This window comes from Drosophila nasuta, chromosome 3, assembly GCF_023558535.2.
Source record: "Drosophila nasuta strain 15112-1781.00 chromosome 3, ASM2355853v1, whole genome shotgun sequence".
NCBI classification, from domain to species: domain Eukaryota; kingdom Metazoa; phylum Arthropoda; class Insecta; order Diptera; family Drosophilidae; genus Drosophila; species Drosophila nasuta.
Window position 1 is genome coordinate 12259955 of NC_083457.1, and position 24043 is coordinate 12283997.

Here is a 24043-nt window from a genome sequence, read left to right on the forward strand (position 1 = left end):
ATTGCAGGTTGTCATGTGCAGACTGTTGTCTCGAGCTCCGTCTCGATCTGTGTCTCGGGTCGCATCCAAAGCTCCACTCGACTGACATGTTGTCTGCATCTTTCGCATGGGCATCCATGCCCCATGTCGCTCAATTGCATTTATGTTTGCCATGTCCCTTTTTGACGTGGGTCGCATGTATTTCTTGAGCTTTAACTTAACTGGTTTGTGGCGCTGTTTCCGTTTCGATTCTTTCTGGGAGTGCCATTCGATGTGTCGTGTCACGCCAGCTCACGTACACATCTCTAGTTGCATCCACATAGGATGACAAACATAATGTTGTTTATGTAAGACGCCATAAGCCAATGTGGGAGTTGCACCTAGATAAGATGTATTTACTTAAGTCTTACAAAAAAATCTACATATGTATGTAAATGTGGCACAACAGAACTGTTCCCTAGGCAGCTAAAGTAGCTTAAATCTTGCTTCGCATTTGACGATGTCTTGGAACAGTTTCGTCCTAAGAACACCTTTGTTACCACTCTTCCCTTACTCAAGGTCGGGATCATTAAACTTTCTTGTGATTAGTTTTGCAGGAACACATCTCTTACCAAAGTGTCACGGAGCCTTGCACTAGGAACACATCTGCTACTTGCTAGCGAAACTCTTGACTTGCCTGAAGACATTGAGAACAGTTTAGCAGTAGGAACACTTCTGTTACCAGTCAGCGTATGTGCCATTAACTTTTGCTTTATACTCCCCAGAGAACACTAGGCTGTCCTGGAAATAGTTTTGAGCTAGGAACACATTTGTTACTACTGTCTTCTTCAATAGTGCTCACACATGCTAACATTCAAATCTGTGATGAGCTGTGACCTCAATGCAAGGCCAAAAGCTAGGAAGAGCCAGAGATAACTAATAAAGATTCCACTGAGCACAAAAATCACCTCACTGGCTGCTCAGATTGAACTCTGACGCTAATTTGATTTGACGAAAGACAATTTACGAGTCGTCTGCGATGGGTTGAGGCTTATCTGGGCGGCTTGTGTGCGCTTCTAACAGCAATTCGGGGCCATCAAATTAATTACATGTGTATGTATGTACGAATGAGAGAGAACAGTAGCTGTAAAAAGTTAATGAGTACAGAGAACGAACGCAGGCGAAATAAAAAAGCAATGGCAACAGCAACAACCAGAAGTCAAAACAAAAACAAAGAACGGAGAACGAAGAACGCATCGTGATCGAAAAGCGCGTTTGTTTTGATTATGTGACAAACAAAAGCAGAAGCACAAGAGGAAGAAAACGAGTAAAAGAAATGGAATAAAAAATAAATAAAATGAACGAACGAAAAAACCAAGCCGATGGCTTTTAATTTAAAAAAGTTGCTGGCAAAGCAGCATAAAACGTGCAGCGCGCGAGCGAGAGAGCTCACGAGGCTGTAGTGTAAGCGATAGAGCGGGAGTGAGAGCGAGATCAGAAGCAGCGGCAGCAGCAGATCGAGCAGGCAAACAAGCATTTGCCACTCAAACAAACCAGTTTTGCACTCCCACACACACAAAAAATCTAAACACACCAACACGACAACTGAGAGCACGAAAGAGAGCCTCTTTTTGTGCTTGACTGTGTGTGTGTGTGTGTGTGGAAGCTCACGCGTTCAATGTTTGAAGCCAAGCTCCGTTCCAGGTTCAGTTGCCGTTTAAGGCTCGTTCGCTCTAGACGTGTGTGTGTGTCGTGGCATTTCTCTGTGCGTCTTTTCTTCTATGTCTTGTAGTTGCAACAAATGAAGCGCTTTTCATCTGTTGAACACTAAGTTTTAATCGGTTGCCCATTAAAAGGGAACTCTTCCATAAAAGTCTCGGTGCAGTGTCCTCAAAAAAGTGAACAACCTCTAAAAATTGTCTATCAACTGTGCAACAACTGATCGAAATAATAAATCCAAAAGTTGTCAAAGTGAATTTGTGTGCAAAGAAAGTTTTGCTGATTGGAAAAAAAAAACAAAAGTACCGTAAAAGCTTTACAGGAATTACTATAGGTATGTACAAGCACCACATATGAATAATAGCAAATAATGGGAACACTTTAATATGCACGTTACACAAGTTTGCCGAGGACAATGGGCTATTTTTAAGTATACCACAAAACTGACCTCGACAACAAAATCAAGCAGAGCTGTTAATGACTTTTTACGTTGACCGTTGATGATTTTCACACAATCTAAAATCCATTGCAAAATTAAACAAATCTTTCACTTTGCATGCGAATGCAAAGATCGAAAGTAATTGTACAACGATACTTTTAATGCTTGCGACGCTCGCATCCTTTTACCTATCGATTAATGTTGCCATTGATTGCAATTAATCGATAATTGGTTTCGTAGTTTGTACCATTTATTATTGAACTGTAGCACGAGCATGAAACTGGGTTAAATTAATAAGTTAAGGCTCGACATGGCTTGGATTGGTTATTTTTTTTCCATTTTTGTTTGGCGTCATCTTTAAGATAGCGCTGCTGGGTTCGATCTCTGGGCCTGGGTATGGTTAGATTCGTGACTAGTTTGCGTGCTGGCCAAAACGAGTGGGCCGCTTTTGCTAACTGTGAAACCTTCGCTTGAACTTTTTGCCAAAAACAAAAAGAGTATGAAAAACAACGAAAAAATATAATTGTTCAATTGATAAGTACGACTGTCAGGCTCGGTCATGTTGGTCTAATTTATTAACGCCTTGAAGTTTCCGCCTCTTGATTTTCACATTATTTTTTTTTATTAATAAATAAAAATATACTCGGAAAACTATTCGAACCCACGCCCCACAAACCACTTCAATGCCAACCGCCAGCGCCCTCGTCAGTCGCATAATTCTCGGACTTAATTGATTACGGCAAGTCCAAGTCCGAGTGCAAAGCTATGCATATGGCCGACTCCATTGTGGGTGGATCTATGTAGAAAATATGTTAAGTGCACGCCCACCAAGTTTCACCTATGCATTAGCTCTGGTATCTAGCATAAATCTGTGCTTACGATAAAAGTTTTGATTATTTTTACGAATGTTTTGTGGCTTTCGTTTATCTTTTCGAAACGTGGTGACAAGTTCATATTATGTTCTTTCCCAAACTTCTAGATTGTAAGCAAGCAATAAGTAGTATACGTATTTTGAATAATGTGCACTTGAATCGGGAAATATATGTATGTATGCAGTTTTCGATAATATGTTCGCAGAGTATTTCCTGGAAATGTTTTCAAGTTGAATGAATGTTTGTTCGATAAAAAACAAGTGATTAACAAAGTATTTGGTATTGTTTATTCGAACAAAACATGCACTATATTATATGGATAAGAATTCGCTATGATTCAGGCATTTTTTCGAGTGTTTGTCATGTAGTTCAATCCCACTAAGAAATTGTACAATGAAAAAAAGAGCGTTGCCTCGCTTGTCACTAAATTGACCCATTTCAGAGCTTAAGGCGATGCTGCAAGAAAAGAAAAGAAATCAAGAAGAAGAGGAAAAACCAGACTGACGGCTCAGACAAAAGCCTAGAGAATCCCCCCTCAATAACATAGAATCTAACAGACGACCAGACCAGTTGCAAGTCGAGTGCATGTTGTACATGGCCCGAAACTGAAACTTCATTGGCATTCCTTGCCTTTCCTTGGCCGCCAACTTTTGGCGGCCACTGTCAAGCTCTGATCTCCAACTGCAGTTGCTGTTGCTGTTTCAGTTGCAGTTGCATTCGTGGTTGTCGGAGTCTGACCATTGCATTCTTATCTTAATATGCACACATTTCTTCGTGCTTCTGGGTCTTGTCTTGTCTTGTCTCGTGTCTTGTCTTCTTCTGCCGCTTACGTGCGTTGAATGATGCTGATGGAGACACAGAGTAGTAGAGAGTGGAGGAACGAGGTAGCGCTCATTAACGAGTCGCTTAACGGTACATATTGTTGCAGGTTATGTAATGCCCAAGTATAGTGTGATATGCTATCGTACAGTTCGGCAAGCTATGCCATGGTTTAACATGTACTCGATAAATTCATCGCTCTTCAACTCAACAGCGAAGCCGGAGTTGCAGTCAAAGTCGCAGTTGAAGTCGCAGTTGAAGTCGCAGTCGTTGCTCGTTCATTTGCTAATGACATAAATTGTCCACTCCGCTCAGACAGCGGCTATTGACGACTTAATTATGCTGATGAATGCATTTTCGCCAATGTTATGCAGCATTGGCTGCACGCACTTGATCGATGCCGGGTTTAGACTTGAAAATACCCTGCAAAAAATACTTTAAAGAAACCAAGAGTATTTAAAGAAAAAGTCCAGGTAATTATCTGTATAGGAAAAGAAAAATTCACTATAAAATACTTCGTCAATTTTTTATTTATTTTTATGGGTTTTCAAAGATTTTGCCAACAAATTGAAAATAAATTAAAATGTGTTAAGTTAGAATTTAAAGCTTTTAGAAAGAAAAGAAATCGTAAATGATAATATACCACCGACGTTTTTCAAATATAATATAAAAACTAATAGCTTATAATCGATAAATGGTAATTAGTTCTTTTTTCAAAAAAATATAAATACCTAAATTTCAGAATTTAAAGTATTAAATATATATGTAAATATTTCTTATTTCATAATGATCTCTAGTTCACTGTCCTTCGTATAAAAGATACAGACTAAGCATTAAGTCGGTGTTTACTTGTATGACAAAAGCTAAACCGCAACTATCTCAAGATCTTAATTAGAGATATCTCTGCAGATTTATGACCGCATATTCGAGCCAGTTTTCGGTTAAATATATCAGAGTTAGCTAACAGTAATCCTATTATTATTTTAGCATATGCAAAAAATAAAACCAAGTGACCTATATTTGTTAAATATTGGCGAATCGACCTTCCGAACGAGCTCATTAATAAGTATTATAGATCATTAACAATCCTACATGTCTATATATAGCACAGATGATAATAAATCTTGTATTTGTGGTTAAGTTTTCTATGGAAATGTATAGTACAACTTAATTATGATAGTTTTTTGTTTTTGGCAAAGAAAAGACTAATTAACATACATCATAATTTTTTCCGCTTTTTGCCACACGACACTAGAGCTAGCAATTAAAAAAGCATAAACTATTCACGGTCACTCTCACTCATATAAAATACAATAATAATAGTCGTAATAATAATGGCACGACAACAACAACTAAAAAATGGCAAAAATAATTTCGGTTTGATTTAATGAGCCGCATCGCATTTATCATAATGTCAGAGATACTGTGTTTGGAGTTGAGTTTGTTGTTTTGCTATGTTTATCTATGGATTAATGTATTTTCGAGTTGACTGAACCCCTGGCTAGGAGATCCATCCACATTGCCTACGCTAACTCACATCGCTGTAATTAAGTAGCGTTTGAATTTGTATAAAATTAAAAACAAAAAAAATCTAAAAAAAAAGTGTTTTAAATATTCATGAGTTTTACTAGATCCGGTTTTCGAGTCTCTTGACTTTGAAAATATTTTTGACACGGATTTTGTTTTCGACCGGAAAGAGAAGCACGCGAGGGCTTTTGTGGGGCGTTACCAGTTACCATTTACCAGATGGGGGAACCCGTTGAACAAGTTCGAACACAAATTAAACATAAACACACATTTTGTATTTGAAACAAAATGTAAGATTTGTGTTTTAGCCAATTAGAGAAACATTAAAAAATCATCATTTGAAATCATCAAAATGTTATCTAACAAACTCTACAATGAAATTACTACAAACATAATTTTCTTTCATTCACAAAACTACGAGAGTATTTAATAAATTCACAATGGGATGCGATGCTTGAAATCTGTGTCAATTTTTTGTCAGTTTTTTGTTTTGTTTGCTTTTTTTTGCATTGTTTTTTAGCTTGACATTTGTCACACAGCTTTTTGATTTGTGAATGTCTTTACTTGTTTTCTCTATTTATAGCATTCGTAGCACATTTTGCCAAACTTTATTTTGGATGCGGCTTAGGCATGTCTATCTAAGCAAAAATAGAAAAAATAAGGTTTTCTGTTGTTGTTTTAATGATTTCGTACATTTGCTGGTTATTCAATGAGTCGCACATAGTGTAAGCACTTTTTTTTCGGGAACGTGGGATACAAAAGAGAAATTGATAGCTTGACTCTGTGCTTATATTAGGTTTCAATATATTAATGCTTGCATATCAGCATTTTATATACCAAATTTCAGCTTTATATTATAAACAGATCCTGAGATATGCGGAAAAGTAAGGCAAAGAATAATAAATGATCTCTTTGGCATCGTTTAACAGACTTGGCTCGATTTGTATCAATTTGAAATGATATGTGCATCTAATGGGTGATATCTTCATTTCAAATGTGCGTTTCTCACATTACAGCGGAGAAATTTGCATAAAAAACAAATAATAAACAAAAAGGTGTTGATACACTCGACATTTCTGCGGAATTTCAACACCAAACGAAAAAGAAAAAATGTATCTGAAGTGAGTGTAGTACGTGTATCTATTGCTGAAAAGGTGTCAGTTGTGATTGCGCATTTGTGGCATGCAAATTGAAGAATTTCCAACGTGGGAAAACGAGTTCAACGTCATTTTGCAGCTAATGTTGTTGTTATTTTTTTTCCAATTTTTTTCTATATATATTTTGTTTTTTTTTTCTTGTGGCGAACGCCCCAAAATCAAGTCAAGCTGAAAAGCGTTAAAAGTTTAAACAAACAACGTTCGTTGAGGAAAATCGCTCACGCGTTGCATTTTGTGTGGCGACATGAAAAGAAAACCAGAGCAAATACAAGTACGAGTATGAGTACGGGTATGAGTATGAATACGAGTACGAGTACGAGTACTTGTTGAGTGTACAGTTGGAGTGTACTCCCTGGTACCCACTTACCAAAACACAAAACGTACTCAGAGATACACGTATTCGTACTTGTATCGATTACAAGCAAAGCAATGCAAAGCAAAGCAAGCAACTTTGTGTCTGCATCTAGATCGAAGTTTGTTGCGGTTTTTGGTTTTGGTTTTCGGGCAAATTGTTGCAATTCTCTCCCCACAATGATTGGCAATTTCCATTGGCATTAGCTTCGATTTTTCTCTCCCCTCTATCGATCGCTTTGGTCCACACAGTTAATTGTGTACAATTATGCATTAATGAGTGCATCTGGCCAAGAGCACGAACTCAGGTTTGAGAATTCTTGCATGAAATGTTGCATGCACTCGCTTCAGCAGACAGATAGCAGGATGAAGAGAGTGAGAGAGAGAGAGAGAGAAGGAGTCGAGTGGCAGTTGAGGAGATGATAGATTTTATACATGAACGGAAACTATTGGAAAATCGATAAATTTTCTAATTGCACGCCATGATCGCATGCTGAGATAAACGATGATGATCTGCAGCAACATCGTGATTATCGCTGTGTACGTGGCATAAATAAAATGAAAACAAAGTAATGTAAATAATAATAAATAATACAAGTAAAATAAATATTGGAGTAATAAAAATAAACATTGAATACTCTATAAATTTTTATTGAGTTTCGTGCATAAATCAATTCAATTGTTCTTGGCACAGTGGAAAACAAAGCCTAATGGCCCATTCTCAGCAATTTGGTATCTCTTACCCCACACACAGAGCGACCTTCTAGATCTGTGAGCTACCCACACACACTCACACACACACACACACACACACACACTCACAAATTGAGTCGTGGTGCGGGCATACCCGGTGGCATTAGTTGACTAGACAATTTGCACGTTGGCGACAGCGATTTGCATCTGATAATAAATTGTTGTAAGCCGTAAAGTGCACACTATTCAATATGCCATTTTGTCAATTAATTAATGATTTTGATTAATTTGCAATGCAGCACGAAACGATCATTAATTAACAGAGCAACAACACACAACAAACAACAGCGCGGTATGCAATGCGTGGGGGCGTTCAATGGGGCATGCCTCACAATTGACATGGTATTTTTCGGCAGATAAAAGAATGCAGCTGAACAGCAGGAGAGAGAGACATATGAGTGATATATATATTATTGTAAGAACATTATTTACGAGTAATAAAACTCATTTTTGTAATTTGCGAGTGAAGGCGACCTGCTACTTTTGATTTAAAACAATGTAGATGAATATCTAACCACCTGATCAACTAATTGAAATTGCAATACTCTAGCTATAGTGAATTGAAGGAATATTATGCAGGAATATGAAAACTCTTCTTATAAATGCCATAGTACTTAACATATTAATATACCAAATATGTATTTTGGTATATTTCAGTATTGTTTCGGCATACTAATATGGTATATTTGAATAACAATACCACATATCATAGTTTTGCCTTTATTGAGAACAGATAGCGGATATCTCACCGTCAAGCACACTCGACTTAAGCTTTCTATCAGCTATCTTCAATTAAAAATCATCTAGAAGAATATCTAATGTAGCCAAACAACTACAAGTATTTAAAATTTCCGCTCTCTAGCTATACCAACTTCTTAGATAAAGTCATTTTCATAGGCAGACAGACAGACTGACGGATATTGTGCATATGTTAAATTGACAGAAAGACAATAGAGCAGGTCTTTTTTTTTTGACTTGGCTACCACTTTTGTGTTGTTAATGAGTCCAGAAACTAGTGTTGTTAAAGACGTTTGACTGATCTCCAAATGATCTCAAGCAAATCCTTCACTTAATGACCTTTAGCCTTAATTAAGCCACTCTGTGGTCATGTTGTAGTTATACAGCTCGTGAGTGCTCATTAAGTATTCAGCGACGCCCAATAGGAAATACTTGAAGCCAAACCGTATCATTGACCTTTACCAACATTTCTTGGCCTATAGCCCTGGGGCTGATATTTCATTGGGCCTAAATCAACAAATCGCAATTACCATACCCAAAACTTACGATACAAAGTATTCGCCTAATTTCCTGACCTTCATTGGCTTTTGCAAAGAATAACATAATAAAATCAAAATTTGTTAACTGAATGCAAAAATCGTAAATGTGTTTTTGTTGCTTTAAGCCAAAGAATATTGGCCAAAAGTGCAAGTTGGCTAACGTTGACGTCAAGGTCTTTTTGTATTTCTATTGTTTTTTCTATTGATTCGCCATAATACTCGATAATTGTAGGTATTGTAATTACTGTAATTAATATAATTATTGATATGAAAACACTTTTCGGTCTGTTTTGTTTATTGTTATTAACATTTACATTGAATGATAATTTGCGTCAGCTGCCTGTTTTAGATCTATCAACAGGTTTCAGTCTGACGTTGAAATTGCAATTGGAAATTGAAAATTGAGGTTGAAATTAAAAGTTGAAGCGTAAAGCTGAAGATCGATGCTGAAGATCGATGCTGAAGATAGAATTTGAAGATCGAAGTTGACTATTAAAGTTTGCAGTTTAAAGTTGATAATGGAATGGTTAAAAAAACGAAGCAACAAATATAAATGTTATGTGAGAATAGAAGATACATTTTGAATACTGAAGTTGACAATTAAAGTTTGCGGATTGAGGTTGAAGATGGAAGAATAAGAAGCGGTAAAAATATAAATTTAATGTGGTTGCAGATTAAAGTTAAAGATAAAAAAATAGAAGCAATAATTCAATGTAGAAGTATAAGACCGATATAAATTTTAAAAGATAGTTTTTTTTTTTTAATATTGAAGTTGGTGATTAAAATTGCCGATTGAAGCTGAAGATTTGTACAAGTTGATAATTAAAGTTGGAGATTCAAATTGAAGCGAGAATTGAAATGTTGAAGCGGGAAGAATGAATTGGATGTGGATATGGAAGATTAAAGTTGAAGTTATCAGATAGAATGGAGTTCAACATGAGAAATTGCAAATTAAAATTAGAAAGTATGTAAGTTTGTGAGTTTTATTAAATGCAAAATTGTAGTTTTCAATTTGAAGATACATTTATAATTTGAGTACTGGTTTATTCTTTTTATTCTAACTCCACTGCCTACAGGGTATCAATCTGTCGAATAGCAACCACTTGATGTTGACTCTAAAGAATGTGGGCTTCACTTAGAGCACCACTCGAATCCTATTTTGTTGCCTTTTTACTGACCAGATACGATATGAGAGTACGTGTATCTCAAGCCTACAGTTTCACATACGAGCACATAACATATTTAGTTAGATGCTTGAAAACGACTTTCAGCTGCCAGCTTATCAGGTTGGTCAATTAATGTCAGCTTCGATTTCAATTTGAGCAGATAATACTTACGTCTGGCATTTTAGTTATACGATATTTTATACTTTTTGTATGGCAGTCGCTGTTGTTGTTGTTGTTGTTGTATTTTTGCTGCCTAATGTGCCGCAATTACGTACATCGATTGGCATTTAATTAAAACGAATATTCACACAGTTCCCCGCATCTGTCGGTCAGTCGGAACGCATTCATTGAGATGTGGACAATGCACAGTGGAAATAACTGAATGAACAAATCATAAAAGCATTGCCAATGAGAATATAAAAAAGTTGATAAAGAGTTGAAGAGTCCTTCGGAAAATATTTAAACGTGAATTTATAAGTATATTTATTGATCGTAAGTACTCTATACAAATAATGAGCAAAATGTATATCTTCAAGGACTATTTTTAAATTGATCGTAAATACTCGTTAAAAATAATGAATAAAAATGTACCTTCAAGACTGATTGAGAGATTAACAAATGTAATTTTCAATTAATTAATTAATAAAAGTGTATTAAAAGCGTTTTACCAATGATTACTTTCGCTAAAGCAACGTTTGGTATTTCCGTTTTGTCATTTGTTGTTCCACTGTGCATCCTATGCCATATAAGATAGCCGATAGACGTTGAAGTCGGACGGGTCTTATCTTCACGATAGCGTGGATTTGACAGGTTTAGGTTTTAATTTTTCGCCGTCTTGAGTCGCGCTTGATGCTTACGAGTCTTTCATGTGGCATTGTTTTTGCTTTTGTTTTAATCTGGCTAAGATTTGCATTTCTGTCCACGCAAATGATTTATGCGCTTCGTGTCTATTTGTTGTTGTTGTTATTGTCGCCGCTGTCCTCGTCATCAAGATGGATTTTCATTATACAGACGCTGTGTATATATGTCTCTACTCCCATACCATCTCCAACCCCTTTTTTTGTGTTTCTTTGAAACGGCAGCTTATTTGCCTTTCAATCAAAATCTGAGTCGAGCCAAGTCGAGTCGAGTCGAGTTGAGTTGAGTTGAGCCAAGTCGTGAACTGAACTGAGCAAAAAGGTTTATATTTTGCAGCATTTTCAAGTGCTACTTGAATCGGTCGCTGGCAATACGCAAATAACGCAGCTAATAACCAGTTAACAAAAGCTCTCAAGGCCTCAGCTCTCGGAAGTTTCTTGTCTATGGGGCAGTTCCTAAGTCAAGTGTATGACAGCTGTAATATAGATAACATACATACATCTGAAAAAAGGCGAACTGGATAGAATTGACATAGGTTTAACAAGTTATTTATTTTGTAAAGCGTGCTTATAAAATATGCATGAAAAAAGCGGTTGAAAGACATTGATTCAAACTCTTGAAAATAATGATACTAGCAAATGAAGAATAAGGAAAATTAATATTTAAAATTAATCAAATAATTTTTTGTATTAAATAAATTCTTAAAATATTTTGATTATTATGAAACATTAAATTTCTGAACAAGTTTTTAAATATTGTAAGTGATGTTGAGAACATATTATGTTAGGAAAGATGAAACCAATAAGAAAATAGTAAAGAAAAATAAAATTGAAAAAAAATCTTTAAATTAATAATGCTAAAAATAATTACAACTTTTGTTCTTTCAATTTTGATATGAAAGAAAAATAATAAATTCCTTAAATGTTGAGATTACCATATAAAGTTACACTTTTAGACTTATGTTTAAAATGATGCTGTGAACAAATTATGTGAGAAAAACACCACGAAAGATAGAAGATAGGAGAAGCTAATAAAAAAACGTAAAGAATAAAAAAACAACCTATCGCGATTGAAAGACATTGAAGAAAGAGTTTTAAATATAATAATCATTTAATTTTGACTTAAAAGAAATATAATTAAAATGAGTCCCTACAATTTTTTGATTATTACACCAAATCAAACTTTCATACTTCATTTCTAAATATTTCAAATGATGCTGTGAACAAATTATGTGAGCAAAACTCCAAAAAAGTTAGAAGATAGCTATCATGAGGCTATTAAAAATACGACAAGTATAAAAAAATAATAAAAACCTAACCTCTCGCTCACCCTTTTCCCTCAGTGCGGTATAAAACACACATTTAATGGGATGTGGTCAGAGAGATCAGTGCGAAGCGAGGCTTGTCTTGGGGTCAACTTAACTTAATCTCCGCTTGTATCACGAAATGAAACACAAGCAAGCAACAACAACAACAACAACAACAACAACAACAACAACAACAACAACAACAACAACAACAACAACAACAACAACAACAACAACAACAACAACAACAACAACAACAACATCCTTATGGTAGAGTTGCTCCTTTAATAATATTATTATTATGATGTATTTTCATGAGTTTTGACACAAAACAAGACAAACAAATTATTTTTAATTGCTACAAGAGCCGCACACTTCCACAGCCAGCGGCCAGATGGAAAGTGTGAAAAACTGGATGAGCTCTGCGTTGATGCTCGATGCTGAATGTTGAACTGGTATAAATAATAGAAATGTTGTGGCAAGATAGCCAGCCCGCAACCGAAACCGAATCCGAATCCACAAAAACCGAAGATCGGCCAACGAAGATTGGAGAAAACACAACGCGGGCTGCTGTTGTCAAATGGCAAACATTTGCCAGAACATGCGGTGAAAACCGCATTGATATAGTAGATCGTGTATGTCTGTATGTGTGTGTGTGTATGTGTTTGGTTGGTGTGCACAACAAACACCACATGTGGTCCATGAAGAAAAGAGCGGGCGGAGGAGCGAAGGAGTGTTGGGTAAAGCCAGACGATGATCGTTTGCTACTTAAGCCATGGCTAGAGTCGGCATAAAGCCTGCTTTAACTCAAGTGCTGTAATGTTAGCCCGTCAGAGAGCCAGAGAAGAGATACTTACTTATGGCCAGATGAGTAATGCGTGTTATGACTTCAGCCAGATTGGCATTAGGCATTAGGAAGCGACTGTGGCCAAAGAAAGTTAGGATCAAGCAACTTCAATTTACCTCAAAAGTAAATTCGATAAGCTGGATAAAGTTCAGGAAACAATTTTATTGGATTTCCAGATTTATTATGTGCATGTTAGAGCTGGGGAGATATTGAAATATTTTTCAATTTAAATTTATTTAATTAATAAATTGTTTATTTCTATATCTAAAAGGGAGTAAGCCAGTTTTTAATGGTCATATAATGTTTGTATATAAAAATAACGAAAGAACCAGGTTAGGGTATAAAGACTTTCATAAAACTTGTTGAATATTAAACTTATGAACATAAGCAAATTACAGAACAACCTCAAACATGCGACACAGCTGCGGGAATAAAGAGAGAGAGATAGAGACATGTCGATAAGTCCAAGAGCAAGCAAAGTCCTCTTCAATTGGATGATGCCAATGGAGGGGGGCGAGTTGAAAAGATTTATCAACAATGAGATTCGCTTTTGTTTGGACACACAGAGGCTGCTGTTTTACAAAGCAAAAAAAAAGAGTTAAAAGCAAGCAACAAAAAATACGTTGAAAAAAAAACATGAAAAGAGAATAGACTGCAAGACGTCTGAGGTTTTTATTTTTCTTATACTGGGGGTTAGCCGAAGCGTTAAAGTCCCCCTTTAAGGTTTAACCTTGAGCCGGCTTTCAGTCGCCTGGAGTTTCTAATGAGTTATTTGCAGCAGTAAAGCGAGAGACATGCAAAGCCAACAAGTGTCAACATTAATTTAAAACAGTCCGCTGTTAATTTCCAATGCGAATGTCACATAAATTTGCCATATGCTCATATGCCGCATAATATGAATATGCATAACAGAAATGAGCACGAGTGCGAGAGTACCACATATAACACTATATCTTGGATCTTTAATATCTTCGTATATCTGGTTCCCTAGTTGTATCTGTATCTGTATCTGCAAGCTGCGCATATTTGCCACACCCTCTGCGGCATACTTCGTTTATTTGTCTGTCAAGAAATATAAACAAAATATGCTGTTGACGCCTCGCGACCGATTCCGAAAAACATAAAGAAAGTTAAAGAAAACGATCCCTTAATACGCTTCGTTATTATTATTATTGTAGTAAAGTAGTAAAGATTTTTAAGACTTTACAAATATGTAAAATCTTTAAAATGTTTTTTAGCTACAAATTATCTCAATTACTTTATACATCTTTCTATCCCTGTAATATTAATTTGGATTTTAGAAAATTTTGATCTATCAAAAAACTAACAAAACCCTTAAGGAAGAGTATTCCACAAAACATGCACGAAACGTTGCTGAAAATTAAAATTATTATTATTTTTTTTTTGTTTTCGCTTCGCTTCGGTTCGGTTCTTTTCAGTTTTGTGGTGTCATTTGTTGTGTCTTCTTGGAGTTCATGCGCAGCATGCAAAATTTTTGTGTTGTTGATTGCTTTTGTTTTCCGCTTTGTTTTTTTGTGTGTTTCTCGGCCAGTTTCGGCCATAACGCTGCCAGAGCAGACATATTTATTTATAGCATTGACTTATATCTTTAGTTTATTACTCGTTTGTGGCATAGTTCAATGAACATTTTGCACACTGTATTTTATGATGAGATCTTAATGTTCAGTACTGAAAGATTGTTGTACAAGCAAATTACTTTAGCTGACGCAATGAGAATGTCTTGAAAAGTGTTAGAATTCCACTCCTTTGTTTTTTCTCAAATTTAAAGCAATGTTCTGCTTGTGTTGAAAGAATAGCTAATGAACATAGTTCAAATAATCTATTTAAAAATACATATTTATTAATTTGAAAGGATAACTCATGATTTTGGTTAAAATAATCTATTTGAAAATAAGCATTTAATAATCGAGAATGTTTATCTTGAATGCGGAACATTCTTTTTTGCTTTAATTACTTGAAAGTATTACTTTGTGTTTTCTTTTAACTACTAATCGCCTTTAAATCGTTGTTATCCAAGTTCACGTTGCACATTTACACTTTGATTTACTGAAGAATATAATAGTAAATATGCCTAATCGTCTTTATTATCTTGTTGGTCACTTTATGCTAGCGAGTAATATGTGACTTGCAGCTTGTCTGGCTTTCAATAAACCCATCATGATGCAGCCACAACAATAAATAAATGTCATGATATTATTTCTTGGAATTCTAACGTCTTCTATCCCCCACATCAAGCCATACACTCGTATCAAATGTATGATGACTGCACCTGGTTGCATCTTCATCTCTTTGGACTGCATTAAGCTGGCTTCGGATTGAGTTCAATTTATGAGTTTGCGGTGCGCTTAAGATTGCATTTATGGGTTGAATCCTGTGCTTAAGCTTGAAATTAATGCGACAACTTGCCTCGCATCAGCTTTGTCCCTTTGCTTGCCCCTTGCGTTGCACACATGTGCAGAAAAGTCTTTTGGATTTTAAATTCTGCTTAATGATTTTTATGAATTTATTGCCAGCGCAGCCGGCGCGTAAATTGCGCATGCGTTGCCCCCAATGAGGCTGAACGGAGGCTGCATGTGGCACGCATGATTAGGAAGGGGACATTGACGACTGCCCACATCAGAAGGAAACCTTAAGCAACGCGATTGAAAGCAGGCGCGAAAACTTTGCTGCGCATCAAGGCAAAAACAGTTGAGTGTGTATCGTGTTGTTGCTGCTGCTTTTTGTGGCAGCCTTTTAAATTTTAAGTGGCTGCGCACTGTGAATGTGGATGTGGATGTGGATGGGCATGCTGCATGCATATGGCGCATGTTGCAACGCCTACTAAATCATCCGGCAGCATGCCTCAATGTGTGCCTCCAGCTACATTTGTTTGCACAAAAAACAACAAGAGCAAATGTTGCTACCATACGCTGCACTTCCTGCTATATACTCTTATGTACTCACAGTGCTATATAAATAGCATATATACAATAGTATATTCCCAATCTATGTGCAACTTTCAATTATTGAATGAATGAACAGCTTTGTGTACCACAAAAGCAACATCGACAGCAACACTCAGTCAGAGCTCAAGGCTGAGTCAACAAATGGATTTTAATAGCCGAAGAACTTGCTGACATAGATCCCAGCACTGTCTTCGAGTTTTAAACATGTGTATTACAATTTTATTAGCGCAATACTTTTTTATAACTACTTATGTATATAGTTGAGAACTACTTGAAGAGCGTGTTTGCCTAGCCATAAAAATGGTTGTGTTCCAGGAAATACGAGATATATACTTTAAATCACGATACTTCAATTGGTGGCTTATTAGATAGAACCTGGTTTACCTGGTTATACCTACAAATAACAATTAATAATAATAATATTTATAGCTAATGAGTAGTAAATGGAATGCTAATGTAAACAATAATTCGTATAACATCTTACTTATTCAAGTTTTATTACAAGAATTATTGAAAACTATTTAACATATCATAGCTATATTCGAGAAAAGAAAATATGAAAGCTAGCAATCATTTAGTTTTTTTTTACAATCTATAAATTTTATTGTTATATACTGAATACTGCTAAAGAAATAATCGTCGTCACTTCTATATAATATAATATTTAAATTATAATTAGAAGAGATAATATCATTGATCGCTTCATTTAAAATATATAATGTGGAGTACTCATTCGAATAATCGAGTTATGTCGATCACTCGTCAGTTACTTGTGGATAGTTAGTTATTTATTTGTTTGAAGTGGCAAGTGATATGCGTGTGATTGGAATTCATCGAATGCAAACTGACGCCTTTGCACTTGGTTGCCCCCTTGACAAGCGGCCAGACGTGATTCGAGTGGTTTCATCGCAGTGCTCCTCCTTCGTCTCCTACTTCTTGTCTTCTTTGCTGCTCTTCTCTTCTCTTCTGCTCAGCTGATCGAACGATTGAAGGCGTATCTGGTTTCGCCTTCGCTTTTCAACTGCAATCATTTTCACTTGAGTTCAGTTACAAAGCCAAAGTCGCGCTTGTCAATTTGCATCCACGACGGCTGTTCATATTGATAAAAACGACCGACAACAACATGGCGCTCTCCACAAATTTATGGCCCAGCGGCGATCATGGTCATTCACTTGTCTAGCGGTAGCCCACATAGACTAGTATTTTTTTTTGGTTTTTTTGGTAGTCGCTATTTGTTAATCGAAACGCGTACAACATTTTAACACCATTCAATGTGAGCCCTTCATTTGCGGCTAGTGATGGTTGCGTGTTGTTTCACGATAATTATCGTGAGCTGTAATAGAGATCGATAGTTTTACAACGGAAATTGAGATGGAACTAGCAATGATTGTTTAATTCTCCCCGACCGATAATTCAAACTAACAATACGTATTTATATGGAGTAATTGTTAATAGCCTCACCCACGCAATTAGATATGCCTGAGAGTCTTAATATGCAAATGAATTTGCACTTTGTGTGTAGACATTTTATTGTTTTCCTAAGGTCTCAAGATACTCATGTAAATTACGTTAAGTGCTGAGGTGATTTAACTATTTTCTGCTTATGTAATTGCGCATTTTACACATGTTTTAACTATGTTGTTCAACTCTGTTTTTGTTGTTGTTGTTGTTTTTGCCTGACATGTCATGACCTTTGTTTTCACATTGTCTTAGGCCCCAATTGGAGCTGCTCAAGTAAAAACATAACAGCACATTTTGAACTCAATTTAGAAGGTAAAATACTCGAAAGTACTCGAAATGTTCTTGAAAAAGCTGTTGTGTAGGCAGATTTACTGTAAATTCTCAGGGTTACTCTCATTTTAAAGTGCAAAAAAGAGAATTGTAAAAAAGAGAAGAGTGTGTGCTATTTACAGTGTGTTCTTAAGAGTGAATTTTCTTTTAGTTGTATCGTGTTTATGTTTTTTGTATTAATTTATAGTATAATCATCATTATATTTCTTTTTCGTATCAATTAGCAAACATAAGTTAATTTCACGCAAACAATTTCAACGAATATAGTTATCAACTCGAATTCTTTGCAAATTGGAATTGGAATTCCCTAAATGAGAAATCAAAATAGAAACAATCTACAGTTACACTCAGTTTTTATGCTGTCTGCGATAAATAATATCTTTAATCTATTCAGTTTTAACAATTTCTGTTGAAAATTCCGCGAACAATGATAGAACATCAATCAAAAAGGAAATTTCCAATAAGCTTCGAGCGCTTTGAAGGCCGTAAATCATAAGACCCAAACATGGCTTAGATCCGAAAACACCTTGCCATAAATCTCCGTGGATCATTAGGTGCAACTGAAAATTGAACTCGATCTTTGGCAACAGCAACATCGAGAGCTACAGGTTCTGCTTTTTGGCGCGCTTTCTGTTCGCCCAGCCGCTCCCCCCAAACTGAAAAACATTGTGCGACCTTCAAATGGCCGTCTCCACTTCACACGTACACACACACACACACACACACACACACACACACACACACACACACACACACACACACACACATATGAGAGATCACGCCACTTGAGGCGGCGTTGCCAAGTTTCTGCTGGGGACTTGACGGAAATTTCATGTTGCCAAACGGATGAGCACGCAAGAGGTTCGATGTTTACGTTTTTTTTACGTTTACCTGAAGGCGAAGGCGAAGGCGACTCCAAAACCGATCGGTAACATGTTTTATGCATCCGTGGCAATGGCAACAAAAACAACAACAAACAATTTATATATACACAAGTTTTGTACAATGTTAAAGAAGACAACGACAACAACAACAGCGAAATACTTTTAAAGGCAACTCGAAATGGCGAAGGTCGTTTAAAGGCAATGCACAGTTGATGTTTTTATATACGTTACTTTTGCACTGATCGTATTCTCTTTACCCTATTGATACAAAGTGTTTCTTTATCACAAAAAGAACTTGGATTTCTTTTGAGATACTTCTTTGTTATACAGCTTAAAGCTGTCCAAAGCGCATTAAATTGTTAACGAGCTTTTACACTATGTAACAGAAAGTTTTTAAAGCAAATATAATTGTTTTTACAAAAATATAGCAGATTTATTCATTATTCAGATTGCCAAAAGTTATAGTTTGAATAATAGAACTTCATTAAATTCTTTCTAATCAGTAGTTGATTTTAAAGTAACATGAAACAGCTCTAAAAAGCGCATTAAATGAGTGAGTATACAGTAAGTGTATATATTATTCGTTGAAGTTGATATTAGTTGCTGATTTTGCATACTTTAACTTGACGGTGATGCTTATGTAGGTACGTATGGAACGGTACAGTAGTAGGTCGCTGAGATTTATTTGCGAAACTGAACGACGTTGATAAGAGTCGCCTAATTGCTTCTGTAGCGGACGTCAACACAGTTTTCGATTTTCAAAATGTTGTTTTTTCTTTCGCTGGTTCCCATCATAAAGTCGCCGACTGGTTTCCTTTTTGGCAACACCACGCTCCGCTTATGTCAGTCAGTCAGTCTGCAAGTCAGACTGTTGTACAGTGCAGTTGATCCGTGATTTTCTTTTTGCCATTTCGCATCGCAACGTAGTGTATAGTGTAGTATGTGTGTAGATATTTTGATTTCAGTCGCTCTCAAGTTTCATTTGGGGAGTTGGCCGGACGCCTGGTTTCTACTTAAATCTTACATACTTGGTATGTGGGTCAAGCAGCGACACTTGGTCTCCATGGCGCATAATGTCTTGATGTATTACACACAGTGGCCCAATGGGATCTGGCAATATGGCAAGAGGTGTTATTATCCATTGTACATATTTATTATCGTCGTCGCAACCGAGAAAATATGAAATTATTGTGCCACATTACGAGTACATTTTTATACAAAATGATCGAGCTTCCTGCGTTGATTAATCAACTTTGCTGGGAAGCAGTTACTTTCGGTTGTAATCCTTCTTTTTTTGGAACAAGTGAGATAACTCTCGAATTTCATTTTGTTATACACCCTTTTGGTGTTATACTACATGCTTGTGACAACTGTTATACGTTTTTAACACAACACAAAGCCTGCTCACTCAATATTTCATCCTATTAATATCGTGTCAGTGTCTATTAAACTCTATAAAGCACAATTGATAGACAATTAAGTTTCAATCAAAATCCACGCCTCAAAGGCAAAATCTCAGTTCATATACATATATTGTATACATTGTTTATGTTTACTCTCGCATTGCATAAGCACTTGAGAGCAAGGGAACGCAAAAGGGGGGGGGTTATAAAATAAAAATAAAAAACTTTCTACAATTATTTTGAAAAGTATTGAACTTTTCTTCTACTGCTTCACGCGATTTACGCAACTTTCACGACTGCCAACAAAAAAATAACCACAAACCACATGCAACAAATACAACAACTACAACTACAACAAGCACAGCAACAACATCAACAATTTATGGCTGCAGCAGCCGCTTGCATCGAAATGAAAAGCTCCAATGGCTTGGCCCACGCAATATTATGCAGCAGCAACAACAACCGCTGCTGGAACGAGTGAAAAACGAAACCCTTTAGGAAATTTGTATGAAATCTGGCAGCCGATGCATAAATCCGTTTAAAATCTGACTTTGCTGGCCACCAAAAGCAACAGCAACAGCAACAGCAACTGCACCTCCAAAACAACAGCAACACCAACGCAGACCCTGGGGTTACAATTTTGGAGGCGCTGTTCAGGCACACGTTGCACATCGCTGCTGGAGCACAGTGGGCGTGAGCTATACAGTTTTCAACATTTTAAGCTTTTACCTAAAATGGAAAGTATTTCAAATTAAGAAGATGCATTCCATCTATGTAAATTTAGCACTAAACTGACAAGATTAAAATGTTGCCAACTAATGCAAAGCAATTGATGAGCTTCAAGCGTTGCCAACTACTGCAAAGCAGTTAATAATCTTTTAACAAAGCTTAAAATATTGCCATAGGTTTTGCTGCTAAAATTTGCACAAACTTTATTCAAATCGAGATTGTTTATGGGGCCCACTGTGCGCGTTGGATATATACATAAATCGAGGACAGAGCCTATCAGCATGGATCAGATCCCATCGTAGTGGCTGTATTAATGAGTTTAAACGCACGCCTTACACGAACTCTTGTAGAGAGCTTCGAGAGCTTTTTGCCAGAAGAGACTTGACTTGGCTAAGACAGAGATTAGGCCAACTATGGATCGTGGCATGGGGGCGTCGCATCGTTTCGGCGTTGGCAGCACATCGCATATCAAAATGACACCATTGCGGCTGCTATCATAGCAATCGTTATACTATGTGTGGGATCGTGTTCACATTATACATTGTATTATAGCCGCACATCTATGGGGGCGATCGGCAAGTGGCACACGTTCGAAAGGCCCTCGATCGTCTTGATTCTGGCTGTAAGTGCCCGGGTCTTTGATTAATGCTAGCCAATAAAACAGTCTACTTAATTATTCCGTCCATATGTTGTATTTTTGGTATATTGTAAGTTGGATTAGGTAAATGCTATTAATCAACATGTTTAATATTTCGATTTTCTTTCGTCTTCTCCTTTTTAGCTTTCAATTTCTGAAAAATATCGCAACACCTACTTAACTAATGAATGAGTCTATATAGACAGGTGAGTTTTATACCTTTTATTTGCTACCATTCAACGTGTTCTATGTCATTGAACTTCCATTTTGGAGATCGCCACATGATCAAAGCAGAACTTTCTAACCAAAACCACATTAATGTCTTGAATTTTGTTTATCTTGATCGAGAGTATTAAGATATATTATTATCAATAACATTGGCGAGATGATATCAATCACCAATTTTATGGCTTTAGTTTTATATTTATTTCAACAAGTTCGCAACTCAACTTTCTAATACAAAACCCAACATTATCATATTTTATTGTCGGAGATAAATAATGCCATAGGTAGACTTTGTCAGCTAATCTTGTGTGGCGGAATTTTCCAAGCAATTTAAGAAATCTTTTGGAGTAGTATTTATGTGTCTGGGTTTCTTTTGCCAACTGACAGTTGACAGTGACAACAGTTTGAAAACCCCAAATTGGCCTCTGGCTAGCCTCACACACAATTTTCGCAGACAAACTCAATTTTGAGGCCAATTTTGTGGCTTGTATGCAAATTTGTGTTTAGCTTTTTAATTAACGTAGTAGACACACAGTTTCAACTCCTTTTGTGCACTTGTTCGAAATTCTCAGTAACTCTGTTGTCTGACGCCATATCGCAATATTGTAAATCTAATATTGAATCACGATTCGCTGTTGTGTTTGTGTGTCGTAAAGCGTATTTCATACACAATTTACTTAATGTTTACTTATGCTAATCGAGCCCATTAATCAGACTTGTTAACAACTTGGCACACGAGCCAAGGGTTTTGATTTTGAATGGTCCAGCACAAAAGGCAAATACAACAATCGACAATCGTCTCGAACTCAACAATTGACCGATCAGCTAAAACTGATGGGGTTTTAAATCAGTGGAAAATACTCATAAATGCGTAGAAATATCAGAGCGAATTGAAAATGCAACCGAAGTAGTTTCCATAGATGATTTTGTGATTAATTGAAATATTTGTTGAAACAATTAAAGAGGTTTAAATCTAACTGTAATAGGATTATGGATTAACTTAATCTACACATTTGACTGGCCATTAAGTAGTGTGTTGTAAGAAGTTAAGTGCGATAAATTGAAGATTTCCATAGACTGGTGATTAATTCAAATACTTGATGAAATAATTAAAAATATCAGAAAAATTAAAGTAAATAAGATCGCGATCAGTTCGTAATCTGCGCTTTCGATCATTTACCTAGTTTTCCCCTTTGTCTTTCGATCACTTTTTCTACACATGTATGTATGTGCCCTTCGATTCATCCGATATAGAGATTATGTTATCTGGAATTACAGCGAAGTTCAAACCAAATGTTCAGGTAGAGGGCACGTGCCAGCATCCAAAATCACAAGCGGTGAATTATAGTGCACAGCCATAAAAAGCAAAACAAAGAGCATATGAGGAGGAAAAAAGCCATAGAAACGAAAGTTAAAAACGCATAAAGCTTCGGGGGGAAACACTACAATGGGCCACAAAAAGCCGACGACGCACTTTTCGCTTTTGAAACGAGGCAAGCGGAACGCGAACGCAAACTCAAACGCGTTCCGTGTTGCATTCGAGTTGGAATTGAGGAAAAGGGGAATAGACCCAAAGCTGTAGCTGTAGCTGATGAAATGTGCATGATTTTTACAATTTACACGTCTGCCCCTCCCCTCCTCGACAATCACATTGCCCCCACCACGCAACCATCATCAGTTGGTGTTGTGAGCGCGTGCGCAGCTCACGGCTCGTTGAGCAGATGACTCTATGGGCTGGCAACACACGTAGGAAAGCGTACTGCGAGTGGAGGTAGAGTAAAAAGGTGTCGAAAGGGAAGACAAATATTACACATTTAATTATGACAAGTTCGACATGGCAGACGACGCCTTTTCACCGCCAACTCAAAAAAATAAACGAAATTTCATTGAAATTCGGACGAATTGTTGCTTAAAATTGTCGTGGGATGTTGTTTTACCCGGTAGGGAATTATAAGTTATAAGGTGAACAAACTACTGTGTTTCAGTTGAAATTTAACTAAAAAATAACAAGAAAGCATAAGTCAAGTGTGCTCGAATATGAGAAACCTGTAGTAAAAAAGGGGAAACAGTGAGGTATTTTCGTTAAAATATACCGCATTAATATATCGAAACAATGATAAAACATACCAAAGACTTTAATTTATATAACTCAAAAAATACCATAGACTACAAAATATATCCGATCTTCAAACGAAGGCTTTATCTGCTCAGCTGTTGATGCTAATAAAGAATACTTTATGGGGTAGGAGAGGTGTCACGTTGACAATTATCTACATATCCTTTCGGCCCACATTTATAATAGATAGATAGATTTCTACCCTATATATAGAGGTATATATGTAGGTATCAAAAAATATAG

The 24043-nt window shown here is 36.4% G+C and overlaps 1 protein-coding gene across 1 annotated transcript in view; it reads left to right on the plus strand.

Moving 5' to 3' along the window:
* The first annotated feature begins 1679 nt into the window (after window positions 1–1679).
* LOC132790035 (semaphorin-5B) overlaps window positions 1680–24043 on the plus strand; it is a 43880-nt gene continuing 21516 nt past the window's right edge. Inside the window, exons 1-2 of the mRNA XM_060798457.1 lie at window positions 1680–2011; window positions 21604–21665. The gene's annotated coding sequence lies outside the window, so the exon portion shown is untranslated. The remainder of the gene's footprint in view (window positions 2012–21603; window positions 21666–24043) is intronic.